The following is a 19,075-nucleotide window of genomic DNA, read 5'->3' as shown; positions in this document are numbered from 1 at the left end:
TTGCGGATGATGCCGCCGTCCTCGACGACGGCCGTGATGGACGCGCGCCCGCAGGCCGTCCCCGCCGCGAGGTCAGCGCACGGCGGTGACGAGATGGCTGACGAAGAGCAGTGCTGACGAGACGGCCAGCGGTGACGAGATGGCTGACGAAGAGCAGTGCTGACGAGATGGCCAGCGGTGACGAGATAGCTGACGGAGAGTAGCGCCGACGAGACGACCAGCGGTGACGAGATGGCTGACGAAGGGCAGTGCTGGACGAGATGGCCAGCAGTGATGAGATAGCTGACGGAGAGTAGCGCTGACGAGACGGCCAGCGGTGACGAGATAGCTGACGGAGAGTAGCGCTGACGAGATGGTCAGCGGTGACGAGATGGCTGACGGAGAACAGTGCTGACGAGATGGCCAGCAGTGATGAGACGGCCAACGGAGAGCAGCGTGGACGAGATGGCGAGCGGCGACGAGCCGGCGGATGGTGACAGCCGCATGATAGGTGACAGGCGGTAATGCGACGGCCAGCGACGCTGAGACGAGCGACGACGACGGGACTGGTGGTGGTACCTGACGAGACGGCCAGCGGTGACGAGACGACCGGACGGCGACGGGACTGGTGGTGGTACCTGACGAGACGACCACCGGCGACGGGACCTGGTGGTGGTGCCTGACGAGACAGTCGGTGGTAACGAGGTGGGCGGCAGGGCGATGCTTGTACGCTTTACTGCCGCCAGCGTCGCCCGTCGCCCCAAATTGGCTTAAGTAGCCGTTCGCCGGTGCCCGGTAATTGAAGGAGTGCTTCGGGCGCAGCGGGCGGGCGGCTGCGTCGCCGGCCGCAGGCAGCACCAGCCGACCACCGAGCTGGGGTGAAGGCCGCCAGGCGATCGCCAGCTCACTGCGCCAGCGGCGGAGGCTGTTCGGTCGGCTGAAGGCGAGCCACGAGACCTGTGGCTGACTCCATTTCTCCCTGATCGATCTCGGGGCACATTCGTCGGCCAGGCGTCCGACTCCGGGCCCGGCTCCACGCGCCCGACTCTGACCCTGACTTCACATTCGTGCATGCCCCATTTAGCAGGCACAGTTTAAGCGAACGTTGATACTTTACTCCAACTTCGAATGATACTAATTATAGCCCTAGTTCCCGAACGCTACTGAATCCCGGAATTAGGTCGGTTCAGGTATACTTTGACAAAGACAGTTTAGGAGACCCAGCGTTGAGACGCATGTGAAGGTATGCAGTGTACCGGTTGCAACTTTTTCAAACCGTAAAAGTAAGAATCCGAGCTGCTAAAGCTGCACATCAGAGAGCGAGAGGGAAGGGTGCAGGTGCTATTCGTTGGCCTCAATAGCATTCCTTCGGAAATTCCAGGCTTCCGTGGCTTTAAGTACTGGAAAAAAACACGAGAAAAAAAACACCAGAAAAGCGCGTGATTCCGGTCTGTTGCTTACCATTCACAATGGTCTCGCATAAGGAGCCATCACCCCTCCCCCTCCATAAGAGAACAGGAATCTGCACGAGACTGCAGCTGCTGCTCCCAGGAGGAGTCCCACGAAGATTCCTGTCAGGGCCTTCTGTCTTCTGTTGTTGATTGATAACGTCATCTGTAAGCCTTTACTGTTTGACACGCGCCCGGGCCGGTGTGGGTCAATTTCACTCCCGGAATATTTTTACACCGCAAGTTCTGAACGGCGCGGCGTGGCAGCGCAGCCTTAGGCAGTAGCTCCAGGCCGTTGTATAGGAAGGCAATTTCTAGGGAATCGTTCAATTTGATGCGGCAACAGAGTGTCAGACGAAGCCATACATGTCTTAGACAGCTTCTTAGGCATTAAACCAACTGAATTACAATTAAAACAAATTCCATCGCCCTAGTGCCAGAACGAGGCATGGTCAGAAGGCTATACCGATGTATAAACTAATCCGCTTTTTAGTCCGAGAACTTGCTATACGGGGTAGTTCTGGCGATCAGTTTGAGTGTCTTTAAGGAGGCGGTGATGATTTTTTCAGCCTCATTTGACCGGGTTACTGTCAGCGGTTGAAGTGACCCGGGACACATTTCAGGCGTGAACATTTGTGAAAACTGCCAGATGCGTACCCAGGCTAAGTTCTGAAGGAGGCTTTCGTGGTCCTTTCCGACACAATTCTCGGGCCATTGGATTTCCCGAGTGATGTCCTGAACAACAAGTAATTGTATTCGAATGGCACGATTCGGTATTATCCCCGCCCTGTCGCCTTCTGTAAGCAGCAGATTGAACACTACATACTTGAATAGTTTCCGCTTACACATACCTTAATAACTGTGTTAACATGCGCCCGGGTGCTCGATTGAATACCCTCTGCAGGGGGGTAAATTTGCCCCCTCCCCCTGAGATCTCCAAAAGCTAAGGAAGCTAGTCGGAACTAAGTCAGCTATTTGCGTTAGCATGTATGTGAACTCATTTGTGTCAAAAGTTTCATACGTCATGACTTTCGGGTCAGATAAGGTCTATGAGGGCTTAACTTCAGATTGGTGTCCAAAGTGCCCTCAGACCTCATGCAACCACCTTGAAGCTGGATACCTGTTCTAAGTGAAAGGCCACTGGTGTTTAGTTGAGCTTAGCGCCTTTTTTAACCTTTTGAAGGTCACGTGGAGCAAAACCTTAGTTCCTAAAAAAGATATTGCACTGGGTAAGTTTTGGTAAGTGACGCACTCTGAACTTTAAGAGGTTCATGGAAAATGTCTATTGCGGTCCCTGTCATTAACACGCGGCCCGGGAGCCGGTTGGATACGCTTCGCTCGGGTGGGGATGAATTTGCGCCCCTAAGATCTCAGAAACTAAGGAAGCTAGGGACACCGTATTCAAGTGGTGTGTTGGCCTGCATGTGATCTTACTTAGGACGAAGTTTTAGATTCCTAGGTCATGACCCTCGGGTTAAATAGGTCAAACAAGGTCAAACCCCAGGTAAGACTCCAAAGTGCCCCCAGAACCTATATATATCGGTTTTAAGCAAAATGGCAGATGTTCATTTAAGGTCACTAGGCTTTTTGACCTCTTGAAAGTAATGGTTACCGAAATCATACAAAACTGCTTTAAGTTTTGCATTTGAATAAGCGATAAGGGTTACGCTAGGCAGTATGTTTCTAAAACAAAACTTTGACCTGGGTTATTTAAGGTCAGTGACATATTTTTACCTTTAAGAAGTCCATGGAAGATGTATGATGCGACTCCTGTGATCGGTGAATCCGAAATGAGCACTAGAAATTACGGCATACGGCAAGCCTTAGAGTGATAAAACAGGTTGAATTTGGCCTTGGTCTGACGTTCATACCTGATCCTAGGTCAGTAGAATTTGTTCAGTCAATTGTTGTGTTGCCTACGAAAGTATCTCAGAGATGTAAGTCTTCGTCGAACACTTCGTTATTGCATCAGATTGAACGATTGCCTAGAACTTGACTTCGTTGAATCAATGGCCTGACTTAAATCTGCCGTAGGTCAGCGGCCGTACAAGGTACATCTACATTTTTGATACCTTTTCCGCTATCGCTATTCAGTTGTCTACAGCTATGCCAAGTTTGGTGCACCACGCCGTTCAGAAACAATTTTAGGAAAAAACCTTCGGGAGTGGTCAATTTTAACCCCCACATAAGCGCGTGTTAAGCAAGAGTCTGGTCGATTTCAGACTGGCTTCCACTTTATCCGGCGACAAACAGCTACATACAAACTACTTTTGGTCTCATTTCCATCTGCAACCAAAACACATTCAGTCACAGACTTCCTTCAAGTCTGCACCTTCATCATACCATGCACCAAATCATCACGTTCCTGCCGTCGGCACGATAGTTGATTCAAGCGCCATTAAACTCAGATCCAACGCCATTCCCGAGTGGCCTTCGTCCGTCCGCTTCGCGGTATGGACGACCGACGGTCTATCCGCTGCCGGCGGCCGGCGCGGCCATGGCTACAGCTCCCCACCGCCGTCGGCGCCGTCGCCGCGGTGTCGCCAGCAGGCCCCGCCGGCCGGCGCCCAGTCGGCACCGGTGAGCTCCGGCGACGGGGAGGACCGCGCGGCAGCAGCCGGCGACCGCACACCCAGCGGCGGCAGCGGCGGCGGCGGCGGCCGAGCACGCGGGCCGCCGGCAGCGTCCGTGGTGTCGGAACGGTGGCGATTGCGAGGCGGCGCACGGAGACTGGGAAGGCGGCGAAAGCAGGTGAGAGAGCTCGAGGCTCCCAGTCACGCAGGGAACTGATGGTCTCGGACGTGCTGTCTTTTGGAAATACCGTCGACACTAAAGGTGGGTGCTTGTCAGAGCAGCAACTTCCTGCTCACAATAAAGAAAACCAGGAGCTAGAGGCCCTTCTTGCTTATGTCAACTCTGCAGAGTCCCCGATCTCCGCGTTGTGGCGCCTGGTCAGATGTTTATGCATTATTGGATGGTAAGATGGTCAGAGGGATGCTTAGATCATTAGGGAGCTCAAAATACTTGTACTCTGCATCGGGTGATGCAAGGATAGGTTTGATGAATCGCAAATGATGCTTCTTCTGGTGATCTGAATGGGACCAAGCAGAAAATGGGTCATGTTTTTTTGGAATTGCGTAGCTTGAGAAGTAAATAAAATATCAATTTTGGATGGTAATATGTCTGCAGAATGATATCCATTCCACAGCTATCAAGAAAGCGATATTTGATCTCTCCACTTTAACGGTAAATGTTTTTACTAACATGGTAAACCTTTCCTGATACATATTATTAAGCATCTGCCACAGTCGCCTCGTCATGACTTTTGCACTGCCTAGGTGGACAATAGGTACATCTATGAATGATTTCAAAGCGTTTTAGGTTTCATGTCGGCCATTGCCTCCCGATGTGCGTGGGACCTACAGTTAGGCCATGATATGACACTGGGCCTCACTTGATCATCTTGTAGAAAATCGACGCTCGCCGGCCTAGGCGGCCTTCCTCAGAAAACTCCCATGGCGGCGTGTCCTCCAGTCTGGTGAAGGTGGCAGCTGCAGTAGAGCTGAGATTCGCATCTACAGACAACAGGGGCGACATTGGTATTCGATACCGGCATACCGAAGCCGTGTGCAAACAGCGGCGGTGGCTTGGGATAAACAAGCAGGGAGAGGGGGATGGGATTGCCGGCACCTGATACTGAGGGGCTGCGTGAGGTGCTGAGTTAAATGTTAAGGTGGAAAGCAAGTCACCGATGTCTGTGCTCCAGGCTCGAGCTTGCCCAGCCTTATCCTCGCGTCTGGTTTGCTACAGCTGGCACATTATTTTGTTGAGAACCGGTGTGGGGCAAGAGATGAAAATGCAATCGGGCATTTCTATTGATCGCAAATAAACAAGTTTTTTGCCAGGGACCAAATACTTGTTGCATTTAAGACCAACTAAAAATGGGGCCATGCAAACTGTTGGTACGTATCACTTGATTTCACTGCTAGTAATAAACTAGGGCGTCCAGATATGTGAATTTAGAGTGTCTGGGCTAGCCATAAATCTCACTTTCGCTGCAGTCAAACGTCAGTATATGATACATGTATGGCATTTATGCACATCTCGAGCTCTTTCTCACAATATATTTGTAACGTCTAAAAGTACACGCTGACACAAACGATAATACCATTATCATTTTGTCATACCGCAAGCACCAGCGACGCAATTCATGAAATTAATTCTGCAAAGAAGCTCCTTATGGGATTTAAAATTATTTCGTATTCAATATGTGCAGATATAACGGAACCAACCCATATATTTCAGCCTCATTCTACCCTGCGGTTCTTAAATTATGTGCTCGTAACCCAGGAGACCTAACAAAGTGACATGGGAGGTTGGATCTTCGGTCTTCTCGCCATTAGGCTGATTGATAAGGAGGTTATTTTGCGTGAAGATAGCTAATTTACCATGCGTGTGTAAATAAGCCGCGTGCACAAATGGACAAGCATAGCAAGTTGTAATGGTGCACGCATGAATATCAAAAGATTACGATGGTTGGGGCTTCGGGCGCGTCGGATGCAGCGACCATTTTGCGCCTAATGTAGAAGTATCCTTATCGAGAAGAAAATACTAATGGTAGTTAGTCACTGAGGAACAGCCAAATGAAGGCAGAGTGTGCCAAACGACTGTAAACTACCGCTATTGCTGTCGCTACCGTTACCGCTGTTACTTCTGTACATACTTTTAACCCATCACTGAGCAACAGCCGAATCAATACAGACTGCGCCTTACAGCTTTCCATCCCTTCACACAATCACATAATGCCATCAATCTGAAGGATGCATGCCAGGTGACCCCAGGTCGTGTCAAGGTGAAACGAAGCTCCCGGCCGGCGTCTCTTTGAATGCATGATAGTCGTATTGTTCTTATGCGCTGCAACCCGACTGGCGGATGTCAGCAGGATAAACTGCCCATTATTAGAAATTTTATAGATGATTGTTGCTACATAAACTATTGAGTATGCTTGAATTGGCGTATTTTAGTATTTTGACCTTTCGCAAGGTTTTATATGGCGTTTTGAGCATTTGCGAAGTCCTGTAAATGAACAACGTTTGGCCAGCTTTTTGACATTCTTGCAAACGTTTAGCCGATAAATATGTGTTACATCCAAGCTTAACCCAAATATCAGTTTGACCTCTTGATATGACATGGCCCTTTCTGGCCTAAGCCCAGAACACGGATGGCAGGGACGGCTGTGTATAACTCCAGCACACCTGGTCTCAAACGTAGGCTTTTGAATGTTCAATTCTGCGCTTTACCACAAAGTAATGTTGTGTAGGCGTAGGCTAAATACATTATCTGACTTGACCTGTAACGCCATCGGCTCAACAAGACTGATCCCGGTGTTCAATATTGGTTTTCTTGCTGGTTGGTTGGCTGGCCTGTTGGCTGGCTGGCTGGCTGGGTATTTAATTACGCTCTTTCCTGCAAATTATGCTCTTTAGAAGAAGACCAAAAACATTACTTAGCCTGACCTTTGGCGTCATTAGCTAAACAAGATCGATCCAAGTCGAGAACATTGGATTTCTGACAACGAAAGTGGCTTGACCATTGAGCGCCGTTTGTAACCGCACAAAAGGTTTATTGGCTATGAAGGGTTGGGCAAAAAGTCTTCCCCAGACTCATTGCGGTGAAATACACCAGTGGCCGGGATAAGTGCAACATGATGGCGGAAGTTCCGAGAGAAAAGAAGACAAAGAAGTCCCGATGTTTTCTTCTTTGGAAGTCCAGAGAAGAAAACATTGATGAGAAAAGGCTTCACTCGCTAGTAATAGTGTTCCAAAGTTAAAGACGCCGCGAACAAGCGGCACGTGATATAAATCAGTCATGCTACCTCTGGTATTTATCGTTCCAATGTGTGCTGGAAGCTCTTCATCACGTGAGGCAGGGATACAAAGCAAGTTGTAATACGTTTCGGCAGTGAGTTATTGCTGTCTGAGATACTCGGGTCACCGAGTGCAAGTGATAAAGCATGCGTGTATAGATTTAATCCCGCGTTCTCAGTGCCGTCAAATTTGATTTATTCCTAGGAGCTTGTCCGAGACGAGCCCATTGCGAATCCTGAAAACTTGCCAGAGCCTACTTTAATGGACTGAAGCAACAGCCTTACGTAGCCTTAAAGTGCTTTGTATGGCGTAAGAACGGTGACAATCGATTTTACTTGACCTCTTTGTTCTGAATTCGTCGATGAATACAAACGTGGCCATAATTTAGGTGGGCTCGCCGATTATTATGGGCCGGATTGGTAAATTCAATTACCTGATATCGCCACGGCCACACGAAAATGGATTATAACCGTCTCCTCAGCCCGATCTCCACCGTGCCCACACACCACTTAACGCGAGTGGAATCCTTCGCCTTGCAGGGGTTTTCAACTTACCCGGGGGCTGCTGCGACAGGGCTTCACACACTAACTCATACGTCCCACGAAGATAAGGGATCTGCATCAAACTACGTGAGATATGTATAACTGAACAATGCTGTATGGCGCATTGACGCGTTGAACACGGTCGTAGGAGTCAATTAAGCACTAAAAAAACTCTCCTGTTTCGGAATCGTCGATTGCCGCCCGCCGTCCGCGCCGGCCGTGGTCGCCGTCCACTGTTCCTAAAAATCCCTCCCCCCAGAAACCAGAAAGGCTAGGGACAAGTTTATGTAGCCGAAACACGCGAAATGGATACCCCACAGTCTAGCAAAAAAGGGTATAATTGCACGACTTGCTGGATAAGTATTCTCAGGAAACCTTAGCAAGGACATCACTTCCCTCCTTAGGTCGTGTTCAAAAGGGTAATGACTACATAGGCGATGATATTATATATATATATATATATATATATATATATATATATATATATCATATTTACGTGCCATGGATTTGACATGTATTTAAAAACCCGCCAGAACAGCCGGATCCTCAGTTTGCGCTGGGGAGAGCGTGGCCAGCTGCGCCCACCGACCCACACCCCGTTAAATACGATTTCCGTTCTATTTGATACTAAAATATGCTGGGTTCTGCATCTCCGCGACGGCAAGTCGTCGGGCTATTGACCCAGTCTCCGCGCAGAACATCGCGGAAGTTCTGCATCCCCAGGTTCATTGAAAAAGCAGGGTTTTGAAGATATTATAATTTGGCAGAAAATGGAACTGGCCCTGATCAAACAAATGCGTGCAAAAATCTTGAAAATATTACTTCACAGCTTTTACATAATTGTGTTACTTGTTGCTGAGAACTACATGGTGGTAGGCAACATGTTTGGAAAGATATTAGCCAGGCAGAGGCATGACTGGCCGGGCCGGGCCGGGCAGCTGAAGATAAAAATCCTTGTAAGCGTACGTTGAAACTCAGTCAGCTTGCGGTCTGAGTGGTAAGAGTAGCATAAACTTAAGAAGTGTCGATCAACGGTACTGCCTTCTTGGATGCATGGATCAAAATTGACCCCAATTTGAACAACAATCATCCATTCTACCAACAACAGATTCATGCAGAATAGGAACACAATTATCGCAATTGACATTGCTTTTCACGTAATAGAGTGAGTACCGCACTGAATGAACTGGGGCAAATAGCCACTTGTAATGCTTGTATTGGCGGAGGCAGCTTATTTTTTTTGTGACGGCAGTGGATCACGCCGAGCTGGGCCCAGACTGCTGGGCCGGTGACTGCCGTGGTATACAGGGCCTTGAGCTGGGCTTCGCTCCGCGAGTGCCGGACGCCCTGCTGACCTCCGGCGTCGTCTCTACTGCTGATCTCTTGGCCCGGTCCGGTCGGCCGCACCCCACTTATTGACCCACTGCGTACACCCGTGCTGCTACGGCTTCATCGGCGGCAGAGCCTTCTGACTGTATCAGAAGTCAATATAAGAGCGACAGCAGGGCGGCAGCGGCGCGCCGCCGTTATCGGCCGCGCCCGGCTGTTGAGAGACGCCAAGTGGGCTGCGAGAGGGCCGATATGAAGTCGGGACGGCGGAGCGGCGGCCCCGACAGCCGGCCACCACGCCCGCGCAGTCCGCCGCCTGCTGCGTCAGCACTGGCCGTGTCAGGGGCCCCGTCCGGGCCGAGCCCTGTGGCGGTAGGGGAAACAGCGCAGCGCGGAAACGGATGCTGTGTAAAAAGGCGTGAAACCATCTGTTTCCGCTGCAGGCGTTCGCGTGTTCTCTTCTCTTGTCTTACTCACTTCATGCGCAGCACTGTTTGAATCTTCCATGCACACAATGAGTCTCGTCGTACACTGCCTTAGCGACAGGGACGCATAGTTTGCCTATTACCCGGCAATCATCCCACTTTTTACGGCCGCTGACAAGGCTATTTAGTCTGCTAAATGGCAGATGGCTCACGTCAAAGTAGTGTTTCGATCTTAAAAAGGTGTTCCCAATGTTATGTTAATTTTAAGATGTTTTTGAATGCCTACAATAATCGTGCAGTATGGAGAGTTCAAAGTAATTTTAAGTAATTATCCATGACAATACGAGGCTTTTCTAACCCAGTATGGTTGTTCCGAAGCAGCAACTTACTGTCTTAACAGCAGTGTCTTCGCCCCGAAAGCTCAGTTGGTAAGAGAGTCTATCTTTTAATTCACCCAGCCGAAGCGGGGTCGGCTCGAGCCGCTTTAGGCGCTCGCTGTTTGTCCCTGATTGGTTGTCCGCAGCCGTGAGCAGCGGCTGCCCGTGAGGCCACATGCCTGAGGGCAGCACAGACTGTGGTTCGCATTGTAACACGGTAAGCTTTTAACGCTAACTCCTGCCGTTGATCAGAAATTCACGATCAGGTGGTTTGGACAGGGCTTAAGCAACAAGCACTGTTGAGCGTGGGTACTGACCACAAAAATGCATTTGATTAAAACGTTCAAGCTGAATATTTAAGGAATAATAATGACAGTACAAAGAGATATTAAACCCGCTTGTTGCATAGTAATTATTTCTACTCTTCATAAATTATGTCGCATCTATTTCAATATAACTAATGAAATTGAATGTTAAATGTTACTCTATATTACTTGACATTTTAATTAAGCACAGTGAGCCATTAACAATTGATATAATGACCATCAGTGATTTACCACGAGCAAAGCCACAGACCGAGTGGGCGCTGCCTCAGCTAGCAGAACATTTGGACTTGCGCGACCGGGGCTGGCACGGTCCGCCTGGCACGGTTTCTAAATGCTGCCGTTTTTACAAACCACTAATCACATCCTCACACAGGCGCTGACCGCAAGAGGGACCACTCCTCGAAAAGTTTCGCTATGTAAGGTTGCAGGCATTTCTTGCCGGCTGGCCGATCACGCATGATTTTTCTGCGACATTGCATCAAGAATGCGAGCTGCCTTTCCCATCCAATTACTGTGGGAATCATACCATTCTTTTGTTTTAAAAACCTGAGCAATCCGGTGTGATGTCAGGTTCATACTCTTACAACTTGGCGTGGCAGCAACATAAGACTAACTAAATCAGACAGAGGAAACAGACAATCGGACAACCAAATGCATGGGCTGGTTTATACCTTCGGTCCCTGGCTCTGGTGCACAAACTTCGTTGTTTTTTTGTGCGGGGAGGGGGAGGAGGCCCTTGTGGAGCAGTGTCGGACTGTGGTCACCAAGCATATTAAGTCACGAAATGAATCGCACAGCGCAGGCCAATGTAAGTGCTTTACAACACCTTGCATCTTCTACAAATCACATTATGATATTATCACTATCCGATCCATGCGCCAGCAGTTCATGTTGGTGCTCGCCGTGTCCAGAACGGAATGTCCGCTGGCAGTCTTTCTGTCCAGAACGGAACACCCGCAGATGACTTGTGTCCAGAGGGGAGTGTCCGCCAGAATACCCGCAGATGACTTGTGTCCAGAGGGGAGTGTCCGCCAGCGTTCATCTGGCACGGGGCGAGGAGTCCGCAATCGCTCAGGCGCCTCCGCGGCCACATGGGGCCGACTAATAGCGCGTCGGCGCCCTGCCGCCGGTGGCCGCGGCAGCGACTACGTGGTCGATCGCGACGTCGCGGCGCGCGGGCGGGACTGTCGGAGCGGCGCAGAAAGCCATCAGGCAACCATGCCCCGCGGCAGGCCCGGCTCCTCCCCGCAGACAAGCTGACAGCCTTCGGGACGGCCGAGCGCAGCCTGCAGGCTTGCCCCCACTCACCGCTAAGCGGCTCCTTTTACCGGAGGGTCTTCGCGAAAAACGAAAAGGCGATGAAGACGATCGCGGCGGAATCGATTTTGTGACAAAACTGCCGTCCGATTGCGTTGGAACGTTTCCGTGGTGGACGCGACCTTGTGCGAGGCCGTTTTTGCGTGCTCTTGTATGCCATCGTCCATCCTGCCCGCTAATGACTCGGAATGCGTCTGGAGATAGCTTTCGCGCTTGTTCCGCATGCGCAAAGCGCGCCCATTTAGTAGCCCGTGTGAGGATAAGGGAACAAAAAGTGCGGTATCGGCCGTCGTTACATGAACACCTGCCAATAGAGCCAGTAATGAATATGAATAGATAAAGAATTTGCTCCACCTTCTGCTCCAGTAACCGTGAGTTCGAAACGTGTGCGATCTTAGCGCGTAGCGATATTAGTGTAACATGTCAGGTCTTCCCGTCATGGCTTCCCATCCCTGTCTGCGGGAGTGGGGCGCCACACACAGCGAGCGCAGGACATGGTGCCTTACCCATTCATTGCTTCGCTCCACCTCGCCAACGCTTCGCTTGTTAACGCTGTAGTTGATGTTACCGTTACCAAGCTATTGTTGATGGTCAGAAAGGTGTGTGCAGTTCCTGTGTGCGCCCCCACTTAAGTGCTGAGTGCGCGGACGCGGTTTCGCCGCCCGCTGCAATTATTTTATGAACACGCATTTTGATCCGCGCTGGGGCTGCATGCAGGCCATCTCGGGGTGCTTTTCTGCGACTTGTTATGCGCCCTGTCTCGAAGGAAAGTGCGAGTAGGCCACATTTGTTCAGATATTATGATTTTTCCAAGATTATTCCGGCGCCCTGTTTTGTCGCCGACCAATTTCCGGTTGTCTTTTACCGGCACATTACTTACGCCGAGCTTAACTTATTTTCACGGACGGTGCCTTCAGCTGTTTATCTGATGGCGCTACGCTGGCGCGACGATGTCGTGTTAAGTCGCAGTCGCTTGCTTGAGCCCGCCGCTCAGTTTGGCTTCTTGCCGCTGCCCCCGGTCGTAATTGGCCGGGGCCTCTAACGGGGCCCTCCGCCTAGTCACAGTGCGCACACTCCATAACTCGTCGGGCGTCGATCGGAGCGACAGCCGCCAGCTGGTGCCGCGCTGGCAGACTCATAGGGCCACCTGAGACCTGGGGACCGAGGCCGATCGGGGCGCGGGAGCCTCGGCGAAACGGAATGCGGCTCGGCCCCCGGCCGGTGATACGAACCCGCCGAGCCGACAGGACGGAAGGGACTGCTACTGTTTTCTCGCTCGCAGTTCTGAGTTCGCTGCAACAACAGCTAGGGAAGGAGGTTCTGCGCCGTAACTTGGCCAAAGTAGTGACACGTTCAGTGGTTACGACGTTTTCTCCTCAACGGAGAGGATCGGCCGTGCCAGCTTTTTGTCGTGAACACGCTGCCTCGCGACGGAGTGCCGAAGCGCCCGCTTTCTTTAAAGCTTGTTTACGCCATTGAATGGGTTCAGAGAGGTGCGTCACTTTGTAGCCTTTTAGGAGCCAGCACCACTCCCCCGGTTCATAGTTTAACATAAGGTCTTCGCCAACGCACGGCAAGACTGTCATCAAAAATCTGAAATTACTGTTGGAAGCATCCATTCATTTTTGAGTTCTGCATTCAGGATTTGATTTTGGAGCTCTTGGGGACCGTGATGAAATCATAATGAAGCACGAACACGCGAATGCCCATTGCTGCCCCACGGCCGTATACTCTGACCTATACGTGGGCATCAAATGGTGCAGAACAACTGCTGGCGGGCGTGACCCGATCCCTTGTGCTAGGCTACGTAGCTGGGTCACTGAAAACACGTGCTCATTTTTCCAGGCCGGAGGTCAACTTTTTCCGAAAATCAAACTTTACTGCTTAACATGCTCATATGCATGAGGTCTTGCCTCGCAGCGACAAGCCTGAACAGGCGTGCCGTTGGTTTCAGTCTGAGTATAATGGTGCGCAGTTTTTGTATTTTGAACATATATTTACGATGTATGTCTCCGTTAATGTAGCAGTACGGGTCCGTCGCGCACGGTTCGCGCCATCGCTGGGCGCAGCCCGCCTCGCGCTTCGGCCGTAGATTAGCTTGCATTGTTCCTCATAAACTCACCGCTGGTTCGAAACCAAAAACGCTAGTCATGTTGTGAAAGCACGAATCACGGATGCCACATGGGCTACCGAAAATTTGGGCGCAATTGCACGACAAGACGGGTAGGTTTCCTTAAAAAACCTTGGGGGCGCATCAACCCCCCACAAGGCGAGGCTTAACGCCTGTTGCTGGCCGCTGCCAGCATAAAGCACTTGCGCGTTTCCCGTTTTTTTAACACGCGCTCGGGTGGGGGTCAAATTGACCCCGAAGGTTTTTCCAGAATGGTTTCCGAGCGACGCGGCGTAGCCGCGCCAAATTTTCTGTATCTGTAGGCAATTGAATAACAGATCGTTTGGTATACAAAATTAGATGTTCCTTGTAAGGTCGCTGACTTGTGACAGGTGAGAATCAGGCCATGGTGTCAGCGAAGGCAATTTCCAGGGAATTGGTCAATCTGATGCAACGACGAAGGTTTTGACAAGACCATACATCTCTGAGATGCTTTCTTAAGCAAATCAAATATTAAATGAGCAAATTACACTGACCTAAGGTCAGGTATGAAGGTCAGACCAAGGTCAAAGCCAACCTGTTTTATTGCTCTAGGGCTTGCTATACGGGATGGTTTTTGGTGTTAATTTCGAATTTATTGAAAGCAGGAACCGCATTATGCATCTTCCATTGATCTCTTAGAGGTCAGAATAGGTCATTAACCCAAGATGACCCGGGTCGACATTTTATTTTTAGGATCATACTGTCTAGCGCAAACTTTGTCGCTTATTCAGCTGCAAAACTCAGAGCAGTCTTGTATGATTCTGGTCACCATGGCCTTCAAAAGGTGAAGCAAGGTCACTGACCTTAAATGAGCATGTGACCTTTTGCTTAGAACAGTTATCCAGGTTCTAGGGGCACTTTGAAGACTAACCTGGAATTTGGCCTTGTTTGACCCTATTTGACCAGAGGGTCATGACCTAGGAACCTCAAACGTGGACCTGTGATTTCACGTATAGATCAACACACCCTGTAAATTCGGTGTTTCTAGCTCACTTAGTTCCCGAGGTGTCAAGGGGGTCAGATTGATCCCTCCCCCACCCGAGCGAAGGGTATCAAGCCGGTCACCCGGGCGTGTGTTAACATACTCACCAACAGCGACTACCGACGGCGACTGAGCAATCAACCAGTGACATTGTCATTTTAACCTTGAAATCGGCAATTGCATCCCTTTAAGTGATTCGATGTTTGGACTTGACGGCACACACAAAAAAACGAAGACATGTGTGACAAATGCAGGCAGTGAATCGGTGAATGCGTAGATCTAAATTTCGCCACGACCCTGGCTGCAGTTTCGACGGTAGTGTATGGTATTTGGCACCGTTTTCCGGAACGCCGATATTCCGGCTTGCCCGACGATTACTGGCGCAGCCGCGCGTCGCACAAACTGCTTTTGGCCCCATGCATCGCAGACGATACGATTGCCGACATTTTAAAATGTGATTTGCGCCCCCACTTGCTCTGACTGCTGGCATGTGACATAAAACGTGAAAACTGTCAACTGGGAACCGCTGGGAAAATCCTTATTGACCGCTTCTGTGCACATGACATGTGGGACGTGGAAGCGCGCATTTGGCAAACCACTGGCAAAATGCATCTTGACCGCTTCTGTGCACGTGACACGTGGCACGTGGAAACGCGCATCTGGCCTCACGCAATTCTACCAAGACGTGTCAATTTCTTGTCGCTCCAACCCGTGGTTTCCGAGACGTGAGCACGATTTCGAGTGGCCTCTTGGCCTTGTCGCGCCGTTCACATCTTCCGGTCGGCCGTGCAACATCGGTGGACGAAAATTCGACCTTACAGCACGTGCACGCGTAGTCCACTGGCCACATCCCCTGGAAAATTGGCACTGCACGTTGTTCTGTACGCAGAGCCATCGTGGCAGAATTTCACCATTCAGCGATCCGCCACATGGCCCTGGCATGACGCAACGCAAGATGGGACACACAACAAAGTTCCAACTGAGGCTCATGGTAATACAGCCCAAGAGGCTGTATTTATAGTACACAATTTTCTGTACAAGATTTCAGTTTGTTCCACATCTGTCAAATACTTAGTAAAATATACATGAAATTGCTGTAATATTTCCCTAATTGTACGCCTTGCTAACCCATAAACCCGTGCAAGGTTCTTTGCTCCGGTGCACAAGGCGCCAACCGAACAGTCTGTAGGAAATGCGCCAGCAGACGAAGACAAAAAACGCAGGCAGGAGAAAAAGGCAGATTTGCCGTCGCGTCTTCTTTTTTGATAGCATTCTGGAGAGCGCCGTATTCTTTCGGTGCTGTACTTTTTGTGCAGACAGTGGGGTTCTCTTTTTATAACATTGACCTATGGCCTTGAAATAAGGAAAAATGACCCGTTGGCAACGAGTGCCGCACAACCCGAAAGTGCTCATGCTTACGGTCGCGACACGCATTCAGCAGCGATATCCTACTAACAGCCAATCACCTTCCGCGGATTGCATCATACGTGCCGCATCATTGCTTTTGCGAATGCATCAGCGGCCATGCTGTTTTGACGATAAGCAGAAAATAGCCTGCAATATTGCGGCCATCTTATGACGTTTCTATGACATCAATGCCAAGGTGACTTTGAAGTAGTATCCCAATAAACCTTTCCGGACTTTTGTGGGCGTTTAACTCAGGAACCAAAGGGCTTGAGATTTAAAAAGGGCGTGGCTGTGAACTGCACCAAAAGGTCCTTAAGATGGTTTTTTCAGTTCAAAGCCTCATGTAAAGGTAGAACATTCTCATTAAGCAAATCAACCGAGCGTGATCAGTTGACTGCAGTCGCGGGTAGCACTTCATTAAACCAGGATGATATTAATTTCCGTGTTTCGCTTATTACTCCACATTTCCGCAGCGGGAGCCGGTGGAGGCGTGGACCCAGTTTCAAAGCGTCGACCGACGTGCCATCTACATTTCATGTGCGCAACACAAGAATGTGCGACGTGTCGTTTTGCCGGTAATCGGCGTGCAAGCCGGACATGCCAGCATCTGGAAAAACGGGACCAAATGCGACACGCTGTCGTCGAAACTATTTTCACGATCGCGGCGAAATTGACATCACTGCAAGCGCGGATTCATTGGCTCCAATTACAACCTATTTTTTGATCACCATATGCACTTTTTCGTTTAAATATTAAGTTTACCTAAGGGAATATAACATCGCTTTTTCGCGACGTCGAAATTCCACCGATCGACCGCCGAGTTGCCGCCGCCGAGTAAGTCAAGAAAAACGTTGGTAAACGCACGTGCTTATTCGTCTGCTTGGCACTCGCTCGGTCCGGGCACAGTAACTGAAATCGCTGCGTTGCGATCGCCAACGGTCATTGGTATTCAATTCATTTCCCGTTGATTTTTTCGGTGTGGACGAACGTATCGACAGGGGACCTAGAGTCGGGGCCGCCCTGCAGATGGAGAACGGCGTGGGCAGGGGGACAGGAGGGGGAGCCACACCGCAACTAGAGGACATATCAGGAGAAAGAGCAGCAGTGGCGAGGGGCGACGTACTGGGACGGGTTTCGTGCCGGCGGGCTCAGCGGGTGGCGGTTGTAGGAGAGCAATCCGGTCAAACAGGGTTGAATGTGAATTTGGCCAAAGGCCGACAGGTCGTATTTGTATTTATCATTTTGCTTCTGGCCATCGCCCATTTTTCCACGCCAATAATCCTCGTGACTTGAAAAAGCCCACGAAATTTTGTGATGATAACTTTCGTTTCGTTCCATGTCTCGGTATATCGTCTGTTCGGTCACGATATATTCGCATTTCTAGACGGCGCTTAGGTGCGGCAATACGAGCTCGATGCCCTCAAGCTACTTGACGATTTGTGAAATAAACCAATACAATCACATCAAATCCTTTCGTAGTTAATCATGTCATTTTAAGAAAAAATAAGATCACACCGCCTCCCTCAACGGAACGCTATCGCTTGCATCGTTCAAGAACCAGGTATACATCTTGTTTTCCGAGCCCATTTCCTAAAATGTTTTAATGCAACCATGATGACCTAGTATATCACGTATAAATCGCTTATATTAATTAAGCGCTCTACGTTTATCTGTATTTTAAAGCACTGTGGCCCTTTGAATTTTCGGCTTAGGGGGCACCGTGCAAGATGCAGTTTGAACGTCTTTATAAAATTGCTGGCTTACTCGTGATAATCGAATTCCTGTTCGTATACGCAACAAGGCAAGTGCTCGTTTTACCACCCGGGGCCATTATCGGTTTTAACCGTCATACCAGACGCCTATCAACATTTCACTAACTCCGCATCAGTGTTCCGAGATATCCTAGTTGCTAGTGTGAAGTACATCGTATCGCATATCGCTAACGCATGCCCTTTTTACGACCCCTGCTGCGGCCTCCATCATGACCGGCTCCGTTCTCATTTTCTATCATTCTGCCTTCCGCACGCAAAAATACACCTGACGCTTGCTATATTTACACATCTGGCATAACGTGAGCAGGAACAACGTGTTCAGCCAAGCTCCCTTATTTGAGCAAAGCAAGCTAGAAACAGAGGCTCACGTTCGCCCATATCAGCGAACAATGCCGCCGCCGGTGCCTATCTCCTACTTACTTCTGCCTCCCTCGGTCTCCCATTATACCCTGCCCGCTCCCAGCGCACTCAATACACCAATCCTGCTGGCAATGCCCCCCCCCCCCCGCAAACGGTGGGCTGATGGGCGATCACATGGCGCCACGCGCCGCGCTCACAGTCAGATTGCGCAACAGAGAGGGTGTTTAAACGGTGGACGCAGAGCTGATTGGGTCACCGCCGCCGGTCCCTTAGCGGACATAGAGCGCGCCGGCGACGGCGCCCATCAAGCTAGCTCCACTTCGATCCTTCCCAGTTCTCTCGCGTGACGGTTTGCCGGTCGTCTTCGGTTGGGACCGCCTCCTATCCCCCGCCGGCAATTCGCCTCGCTGCGATGGGTGGTCTCCTCGACACCGACGAGCTAATGTGCACCGCCGCGCCGCATTGTGTGGTTTCAACCGGCCGAGCAGGGAGGTGTTTTGTTTCCGCAGCGGCTGGGGCGGCTGCCTCTCAGCTCGCTGTACCGTTGCTGGCGTCTTGGCTTCGGCGGCGTATTAGTTGCGATCCCGAGCGGGAACTGTGACGATGTGGCTAAGGAATATGCAATAGCAAGAAAAGAGAAGCGGTCGGAGTTGAAAATGGGAGCTCCGCCTCACAAATACAGTCAATGCATCGGCGCGTGTGGTGGTGCGAATTTCGCCACGAGCCTTGCTAAGTTTCGACAACAGCGTGTTGTATTCGGTATATTTAAAAACAAAAATGCCGACGATATTC

At 50.3% G+C, this 19,075-nt stretch overlaps 1 pseudogene; it reads left to right on the top strand.

Moving 5' to 3' along the window:
• The first annotated feature begins 4,138 nt into the window (after window positions 1-4,138).
• The window catches only part of LOC119107764 (glycine receptor subunit alpha-4-like), a 78,525-nt pseudogene continuing 63,588 nt past the window's right edge, over window positions 4,139-19,075 (top strand).

The sequence above is a fragment of the Pollicipes pollicipes genome, unplaced genomic scaffold (assembly GCF_011947565.3).
Source record: "Pollicipes pollicipes isolate AB1234 unplaced genomic scaffold, Ppol_2.1 Scaffold_6686;HRSCAF=7923_pilon_pilon_pilon, whole genome shotgun sequence".
Taxonomy (NCBI): Eukaryota; Metazoa; Arthropoda; class Thecostraca; order Pollicipedomorpha; family Pollicipedidae; genus Pollicipes; species Pollicipes pollicipes.
This window is presented reverse-complemented; position numbering and strand designations above follow the sequence as displayed.